The sequence below is a fragment of the Pteronotus mesoamericanus genome, unplaced genomic scaffold, assembly GCF_021234165.1.
Source record: "Pteronotus mesoamericanus isolate MK-2021 breed Mesoamerican mustached bat unplaced genomic scaffold, CSHL_Meso_final contig_27, whole genome shotgun sequence".
In the NCBI taxonomy this organism is placed as follows: Eukaryota; Metazoa; Chordata; class Mammalia; order Chiroptera; family Mormoopidae; genus Pteronotus; species Pteronotus mesoamericanus.
In genome coordinates this window covers 11,996,367-12,005,513 of record NW_026555115.1, presented here as the reverse complement: position 1 = coordinate 12,005,513, position 9,147 = coordinate 11,996,367, and the positions used below count along the sequence as shown (strand labels likewise).

Sequence of the window (9,147 nt, the reverse complement as noted above, 5' to 3'; positions counted from 1 at the left end):
GCTAATTCTTCAAACACTCAGTTTTGGAAGTCTGTAGACTAGGTTATGAGTTAGGGGTATGACATTCAGTTTTCTTGTCTCCATTGTAGTTATTGGGTTGTTCCATTAAGTGATGCTCCATAAATTTTATTGCTTCTAGTAAATAAATATATAATAGCCAAAAATAGAATTTCATACTTACAAGCTTTGCTTTTTCAACTCACTGATCCCTTGAGGGTTAAATTCTTAATTTTTCATGTGTTTACACATGGATCTCTGTTTGGAATGAGGACCACAATTGTTAATGACAGTGACTCCTGACTGGTGGAAAATGGAGATCACATATTTTTCCCATGTTTTTATTGAACTTTCCTGTTCTAATTATTTTTGAAATAATTATATTTCTTCTTTGAGAGATAAATATAAAGGAGATTTTTTCTATATATCCTTTGAAGATTATACCTTTTTTTTCTTTTTTTTCAGGGGAGAATGTGAATGCATTCCCCCACTATCATGAATTATGCAGTCTAGTTTCCCACATTTGGGGAAATCGCAGGGGTCAGCACATCTGGAGTGCAATGGATAAGCCTTGCCCTGGGAAAACCACCTGCATGATCATGGTATCTCCCCTGCTAGGTAAGTATGAAGATTATACTCTTTTTTTTCTTTTGTTTTTAAAAAGAAGTATTTTATCAGATGACTTCAGTTCAGAATACTATCTTATTCTTTCTGTGATCTAACAGTTACAGAACTCTGTGAGTGTGCATGAGTGCATTTTTGGGTAAGTTGATTTGTTTGTTTCTTAATAAAACAAAAATAAAGAACATTGAGTATTCTTGCAGTCTTCAGTAAGTGAATTATTCTCATGTGTATCAGAGTAAAGTTAATTCATTTCCAAGATTCTAACATGTGTGCTACTGCTCTCCTTTTCCACAGTAGATTTCACAAATTAAATATAAACACAGTCAGAATCAATATGAACCACTTTTATTGCAGAGATTCAGGTATCCACTGAAGATATTTTATACATGGCAATCAAGGTAAACATTACTTAAGTAAATGAATGCATAAAACAAAAACAAAAACCCATGGTATGGTGAACAAGTCCTCCATGATCTGGCCCCTTCATGTCTAATGATGATCATTCACTTTAGCCATTGCAAAATATTTTTAAGTATATTATTTTCTCACTCAGTACTAGTGTGCATACTATTTTCTCTTTATGGTGTGTCTTCTTGGCTGCCTTGCCCAACAGATGAATTTGTGTTCAGCTCTTTAGTCACCACACATGACAAATATTACATAAATCTATGAAAACTTTTTAGAAAGATCTTCTTTCTTGGTTCATCCAGAGTGATAAGTACATGCCTCATTTTATCATCTATCTCTCTATTATACTTTTGTTTGTTTTTTGCTCCAGATTGTAAATCATTACAGGTCCAAGTTGGGTTCTGTTCATTTTGCAGTTACCAGGTTTAACAAAAAAGCTTGAAATAAAAAATATATCATAAGTGAATCACTAGATAAAGTAAATTACCAAAATTTACTCTTTCAAATTTAAATGCAACACTGAAAGGAAAAGAAATCAACAGAGACAAGAGGGAAGGGGGGGGCAGGGAAAGGGAAGGGAAGGGGAAAGTCAAGGAACAAAGAGCAAGGACTCATGGACAAAACCAAAGGGGAAGAGCTGAGGGAGGGAAGGTGGGAGGGGGCAGGGGAGAGAGGGGGGGGAGGGCAGAGACAAATGTATTTAAAAAGTAAATAAATTAATTAAAAAAAACAAATTTAAATATAAAAACTTCTTAGATAAAGATAGAATCTTTGTGGAAAAAAATAGTTTTAGATACATGCATTTCTATAATGGGTTGTATAATCTTAACATCTAAATTTTCTGAGCCCTTCCCCATCTTTGCTCATTTTGTAGCTATTGTAAGAATGTGTTATTTCACTTTTAGTGTGACTGTGTTCAATATTGGGGTGAATTATGATTTTCCTAGGCCAACCACATTAATTCCTAATAACAGGCTTATCAGTATGCATGTGATACATTCTGGGCAATGAAAGATAGGGTGAGTCTGCTGACAAGCTGCTGGGAATTGATTTTACTCCAAAATAAAAAGTGAGAACAGTACCTGGGAACAACCTTCCTTCATGCAAAACTATTGTGAGAACAGATGAGGCAGCATTTGGAAGCAGATACATTGTGGACACAAGACAACAAACCTGAAAACAAAAATGAAGTGATTCTAATGGCTGGGCTGAAAGATGGGGGAACCCGGGTTCCTAAAATACTGCTCAGTTGCTTTGGCATTCCAGAGAAAGTCAACATTAGAACAACTGTTAACTCCAACACAGGACCTGAAGTGATAGCTAGACTACTGTTTATTTTCTAAAACCATACACATATATATGCCGCCTAGTCATCCCACTTTTACCCTACTCCCTCAATCTTTCAGTGACCTGGATAGTTATGCTGAAATCTGGAGCCTGTGGCACTAAAGATTAGAGTGACAATTCAGTCTAATACCAACAGGGATTTTTTTATTTTCCTCTTTTTAAGGGACGATGGGGAAAAAAGAGAACTCTGTGACTAGAATAGCCTCCTAAGTTTCTTCCTTTTCTAGGAGGCACAGGCCAATTTCTCTCTATTTTTCTACTCTGATAAGTAATTAGTAAAATTCAACAGAGACACTGTACTATATTTAATTCAGTCACAAATCAAAACTTATCCCAAAGTTATCATGTCCATAAGGTGATTTTTTGAAAATACATATATTCATCTAATTATTAATCTAAGTAATATCAGTTAATTTCTAACATGGTGCTAGAACAGTAACATAGTTGATCTGGGCACATCTAGGTAGGCAAACGGAATACAAAGTATGCAGAAGGAAATTATGAGATTTAGGGGAAAAATTATTGTTTGTTCTTTTTTAACAACAATAGCCATTCATCAATGATAATAATTGTTTTTTTTAATATTAAAACATTAGAGAAACCCAGTTCCTGTCCCTGAAGTCGTTCCAAAATTTATACTTGTAAAAATTAATGTGTTTCATTATAATAATAGCAATATAAGCTTAGGGGTATATATATAAACATATATATCAGATAGATATTTATTTAAGTTTTAGGGTACAAATACTTATGTAATTTGAGAGGTGTAGATAAATTAATTAGATCCATTGATATCTATCTGTTTAAGATAATACATATCTAATTTAGGAGTGTAGTTATCTATATAAATTTAAGGGTGTAGCTAAGTAAGTTTAGGATTATGAATAATTATATAAGTGAAAGGTATAGATACCTGAATAAGCTTAGGGAAGTAGGTAACTGCGACTATAGTTTAGTGACATAGATATTTAATTAAGTGTTAGAATGTATATGCTTATGAAAAAATAGTGTTGTAGAGGAGGGGAAGATGACGGAGGAGTGAATGGGAGTCACGCTGACCTCCTCCGCCTAAGACCAAACTGGAATTCCAACTAAATAGTGGAGTAATCACAGGGAAAACAATGGAACTATAGTGGGAGAAGAGCCTTGGAATGGCCGACAGACAGTGGATTCAACTCTCGCATATCCCAATGAGTGAGAAGAGCGGTGGAGGCTCCAGAGGGTGGGCTGGGTGCCCATGGGTACTAGCACCAGAGGGACATTGAAACGGCCAGTTAGCTCCCCCGGAAAAGAACGGGGTCGGATATCATAAACTGGGAACTCTAAACTACAGGAGCTAAAACCAGGAAAATACAGACAAAACACAACCCCGAAAAGCTTAGGGGCGCTCTCTGCCATAGACAGGTGGCTGAGGATGCAAAGAGACATTTAAAGGGCCAATGCAAAAATTGCAGTGGCAGCCACTCTCCTTGCTCTCTGGGTAGAGGTGGCAGCAGGGTGGGCTGGTGCCTGGGAAAAGACTGGTGAGGAAAACTTTGTGAAGAGAACTGAGATGGCAGCGGTGGAGTCCCAGTGATAACGCACCTCCCACTCTGCAGCTACTATCTTGCTCAGGCATAAGGGAATCAGTTAACCTGCCTTTAGTGCACTCTACACACAGCGTGTGCACATGTGAGCTTGGGGACTAGGTGCAGATTGGCTGGGAGAGCCTTGAGGAGAGACTGAAGACAGAGGCGTTGGGGAAAGAATGAGAGGAGGAACCGAGGAGTCCCAACTCCTTCTCCTTGCCGTAGTCTCCATTGTGCGGGAAGAGGCCACACACCCAAAGAGCCTAAAGCCAAAAAGCACACATAGAAACACCAAAACCACCCAGTGTAGACACGCACAATTGTGTTGAGTGACAGGCGAGGGTTGGCGAGCCTGTGTGTGACCCGCGCGGGCTGGTGGACACTTGCATGAGCCGGCAAGGCCTCCCAGAGATTGGCACCGATATGGCCTGTGAGGGAGTGCACAGAGTGGTAAGGGCAGGGTTAAATTGACGCGCCCAGCCCGTCATTGCGGAGTGGCTCACAAAATTAGTAGTTCCTGGGCTGAAGGGGTCACAACGCTGCCCAGAGTCCCTGGAGGAGAGACCTGAGACAGAATTAACCAGGGAGTCCTGGAGCTGACTTCCTACCATTTCCGTAGTCCCCATTTGGCGAGGGCAAGCAACGCACTCTAAGAGCCAAAAGTGGGGAAAACACACAATAGAAGACCCTAAACTGACCAGTACCAGGGAGCTCGCCCACCAGGGGGGCCAGATGAGTACGCGAGGTCATGAAAAAGCCCCCTGTCTGGAGCAAGCACGCGAGACCCCAAATGGGCAGGGAATCCTGCCAGGCCAGGGAGTGCGATCAAGGAGCCGGTGTGAGAGTGCACAGAGATCCCAAAAAATAGTCCAGCCCTGACAGAAGGGATCACACAGCTGCCCCAAGCAGGAGTCAGACACAGAGAGTAGACTCCTGGAAGGCTCAAACAAACAACCCAAGATCATATAGGGTCAACAACAGACATCATCAGAGGCAGGCTCAGAAAGAAAACTAAAGGGAAAAATATAAATAAATAAATAAATAAAAAAGACCTGCCTACAACCATACACGTTTAATCCACAAAGTCAGAAAACCTAGACAGCCCAACTGAAGCAGAAGCAGAAATAAATAAAAAAAATAAGTAAATTACTTAACAGACTCTCACAAAAATGGGAAGAAAAAGAAGTTCCCCCCAAATGACTGGAAAAGGGGACTCCCCACAGAGAGAGCTAAATGAAAGAGAGGCAAGGGAATTATCAGATATGGAATTCAAAACAATGGTTCTAAGAAAGCTCAATGAGCTCAGCAAGCTCAAAGATAACTATGAGAAACTTCACAGAAACAATCAGGATCTTCCAACAAACTATATCAACCTGGAAAAGGACATAGAAACTGTCAAGAAGACACAAGAGGATACGAAGAATACCATTTCTGAATTGAAGAATACAGTAGAAGGAATCGAGAGCAGGCTGGGTGAAGCCGAGGATCGAATCAGTGAGATGGAGGATAAGGTAGAAAAAGGCTCCCAGAAAGAACAAGAAATGGAAAAAGGACTCAAAAAGACTGAAGAGACATTTAGGGAAATGCAGGACAACCTGAAACGCAATAATATCCATATAATAGGGATACCAGAAGGAGTAAGGGATAGAGAACCTCCTCAAAAAAGTAATGATGGAAAATTTCCCTAATTTGAGGAGAGAAAGGCTCTCATAGATCCAGGAGGCACAGAGGACCCCACTTAAGATGGACTCAAAGAGGTCCACTCCAAGACACTTCATCATTAAAATGGCAAATGTCAAAGACAAAGAGAGAATCCTCAAGGCAGCAAGGGAGAAGGAGAAAGTAACATACAAAGGGGCCCCGATATGCCCAGGAGCTGACTTCTCAACAGAAACACTGCGAGCCAGAAAGGAATGACAACAAATATTCCAAGCCATGAAAAGCAAGGGCCTACAGCCAAGGCTACTCTACCCAGCAAGACTCTCAATTAGAATAGAAGTGGAAATAAGGAGTTTCCCAGACAAGAGAAGACTAAAAGAATACATCTCTACCAAACCAGCCCTCCAAGATGCTAAGGGGATTGGTTTAAGAAGATGAAGGAAAAAAATGAGAGACAGAGGAACACAGGTACAAAGAGAAAAGATGAGTAAGTTGGTATCAGTAATATATCTCAATGTGAATGGACTAAATACCCCATTCAAAAGACGCAGGGTAGCTGAATGGATAAGAAAACATGACCCATACATATGCTGGCTACAAGAGACCCACCTCAGAGCAAGAGACCTACACAGATTCAAAGTAAATGGATGGAAAAAAATATTCCAAGCAAATGGGCATGAGAAAAAGGCTGGAGTTGTCATACTTGTATCAGACAAAGTAGATTTCAAAACAAAGGCCATAAAGAGAGACCCAGATGGGCACTTTATAATACTTAAAGGAAGAATCTATCAAGAAGACATCAACATTGTAAACTTATATGCTGCCAATATAGGAGCCCCCAAGTTTATAAGGAAATTGTTGGACGACTTCGAAAAAGATATAGACAGCAACACACTGATAGTAGGGGATTTCCACAACCCACTGTCAAAAATGGACAGATCTTCCAAACAAAACATTAATAAACTTATTCGGGTGCTGACTGACACACTGAATCAGAGACTTAACTGACATATATAGAAACTTACATCCCAAAGGAAAAAAATACACATTCTTTCCAAATGCTCATTGCAGTTTTTCAAAGATGGACCACATGATAAGACACAAAGCAAGCCTAAGCAAATTCATGAAAATAAAATATTACCAAACTTTTGCTCAGAACAAAAGGCCTTGAAACTGAAAATCAACCTCAAAGAGAAACGTCAAAATCTTGCAAACTCATGAATACTGAACAGTAGACTATTAAACAGTGAAAGGGTCCATAAGGAGATAAGAGAAGAAATCAAAAAATGTCTGGAAACAAATGAAAGTGAACAGACAACAGTCCAAAACCTATGGGACACAGCAAAGGCAGTCCTGAGAAGGAAGTTCATAGCAATACAGGGTTACCTAAAAAAGACAGAAACATTTCAAATAAAAGACCTAGCACTACAACTTCAAGAACTGGAGAAACAACAACAAATAAATCCCAGAGCAAGTAGAAGGAAGGAAATAGTCAAGATGAAAGCAGAACTGAATGACATAGAGATGAAAAGAACGATTCAGAGGATCAACCAGTCCAGAAGCTGGTTCTTTGAAAAGATAAATAAAATTGACAAGCCTTTAAGCAGACTCATCAAGAAAAAGAGGGAGAGGACCCAAATTAATAATATTAGAAATGAAAGAGGAGAAATAACAACTGATACCACAGAAATACAAAGGATTGTCAGAAACTACTATGGACAACTATATGCAAAGAAATTTGAAAATCTTGATGAAATGGACAAATTTTTAGAAAAGTATAATCTTCCAACACTGAAGGAGGGAAAAACAGAAATCTTGAACAGACCGATAACAGCTGGGGAAATTGAAGCAGTCATCAAGAAACTCCCGGCACACAAAAGCCCAGGGCCAGAGGGTTTCACAGGAGAATTTTACAAAGCATTTAAGGAAGAGCTAACCCCTGTCCTTCTCAGACGATTCCAAAAAATCCTAGAGGAGGGAAGACTACCAGACTCTTTCTATGAGGCCAGCATCACCCTGATCCAAAAACCAGATAAAGACCCTACAAAGAAAGAAAACTACAGGCCAATTTCGCTGATGAACATAGATGCTAAAATCCTCAACAAAATATTGGCAAACTGCATCCAGCAATACATTAAAAAGATTATTCACCATGATCAAGTGGGATTCATCCCAGGGATGCAGTGGTGGTTCAATATACGCAAATCAGTAAAGGTGATACATCACATAAATAAAAGACAAAAACCACATGTTCATCTTTATAGATGCAGAAAAAGCATTCGATAAGTACAGCACCCATTTATGATCAAGACAGCAAAATGGGAATAAATGGAGCATTCCTCAATGTAATAAAGGCCATATATGAAAAACCTATGGCCAATATCATACTCAAAGGGTAAAAACTGAAAGCTTTCCCACTAAGATGGGGAACACAACAAGGATGTCCGCTTTCACCCCCTCTTTTCAACAACGCTTGGAAGTCCTAGCCACAGTGGTCAGAGAAGAGAAAGAGATAAAAGGCATCCAAATAGGAATGGAGGAAGTAAAGCTATCATTGTTTGCAGTTGCCATGTTAGTGTACATAGAGAACACTGTAGACTCTACCAAAAAACTCCTCAACCTAATAAGTGAATTTGGCAAAACAGCAGGATACAAAGTCAATATTCTGAAATCAAAGGTATTTTTGTACACCAGCAATGCAATAGAAGAAGAGGAAATCAGAAAAAAAAATACCACTCGATATAGCAAGAAGAAAAATAAAGTACCTAGGCATACATTTAACCAAAGACGTAAAAGACTTGTACGCAGAAAACTATACAGCATTGAGGAATGAAATTAAGGAAGACGGAAATAAATGGAAGCATATACCGTGCTCATGGATTGGAAAAATTAATATCTTCAAAATGTCCATACTACCCAAAGGAATTTATAGATTCAACACATTCCCTATTAACATACCAATGACATATTTCACAGAAATAGAACAGACATTTCAAAAATTTATATGGAAACGTAAACGACCCTGAATAGCCTCAGCAATTTTGAGAAAGAAAATAAAGTAGGAGGGATCACAATACCAGACTTCAAACTCTACTACAAAGCCACTGTACTCAAAACAATCTCATACTGGCACAAGAACAGACCCATAGACCAGTGGAATAGAATAGAAAACCCAGAAATAAGTCCAGGTCTATATGGGATGGGCATCTAATATTTGACAAAGGGGGCAGAAAAATAAAATGGAGCTATAATAGTCCCTTCAACAAATGATGTTGGGAGAGCTGGATGGCTGCATGCAAAAAATTGAAATTGGATCATTAGCTGACAACATACACAAAAATAAATTCAAGATGGATAAAAGACTTAAATATAAGTCGCAACACCATCAAAGTCCTAGAGGAGAACATTGGCAGGAAACTCTTAGATATCCCACGCAGCAATTTTTTCACTGATATGTCTCCGAAAGCAAGGGACATAAAGGAAAGAATAAACAACACACAAGTGGAACCTCATCAAAATAAGAAGCTTCTGCATGGCTAAAGCA

The 9,147-nt window shown here is 39.0% G+C and overlaps 1 non-coding gene across 1 annotated transcript; it reads right to left on the bottom strand.

Moving 5' to 3' along the window:
* Window positions 1-459: 459 nt before the first annotated feature.
* On the bottom strand, window positions 460-623 carry LOC129071896 (U1 spliceosomal RNA). The gene has a single exon (XR_008529316.1). It is a non-coding gene; the product is annotated as a U1 spliceosomal RNA (small nuclear RNA).
* Between the last annotated feature and the right edge of the window lie 8,524 nt (window positions 624-9,147).